The 352-nt window shown below is 69.6% G+C and overlaps 1 protein-coding gene across 1 annotated transcript in view; it reads right to left on the bottom strand.

Moving 5' to 3' along the window:
* Nucleotides 1-352, bottom strand: part of PLEKHM2 (pleckstrin homology and RUN domain containing M2) — a 20,440-nt gene that overhangs the window by 1,734 nt on the left and 18,354 nt on the right. The window lies entirely within an intron of this gene.

Here is a 352-nt window from a genome sequence, read left to right as displayed (position 1 = left end):
CCCCCCCCCCTGGCTATGCGCCGATGTGCAGAAGCCACACAGACCCCCACACACACACCCGCCCCCCAAGGGGGGGCCGGCAGCCCCAACTCCCCGCAACCACCCCAGTGCTGAGGCAGGGCCCCCAAAGCAAGAGAGCGCAAGGGGGGCGGACGAGTTCACCCGGGCCGGTCAGACGCACCCCTCTGGAGACCGCCTGGCAGAGGAGCTGCATCCAGCCGGCCATCTCCTCCTCACTCTCCGCACTCAGCTCCAGGGAGGGGCGCTCGGTCAGGATCACCTGGAAGGAGTGGGGCCGGTCGGTGGCGTTCGATCTCCGGCATCCGCCGCACTGCTCCCCACTGCAACAATC

Source organism: Gekko japonicus, unplaced genomic scaffold (assembly GCF_001447785.1).
Source record: "Gekko japonicus isolate JY-2015 unplaced genomic scaffold, Gekko_japonicus_V1.1 scaffold131, whole genome shotgun sequence".
Lineage (NCBI taxonomy): Eukaryota > Metazoa > Chordata > Lepidosauria > Squamata > Gekkonidae > Gekko > Gekko japonicus.
This window is presented reverse-complemented; position numbering and strand designations above follow the sequence as displayed.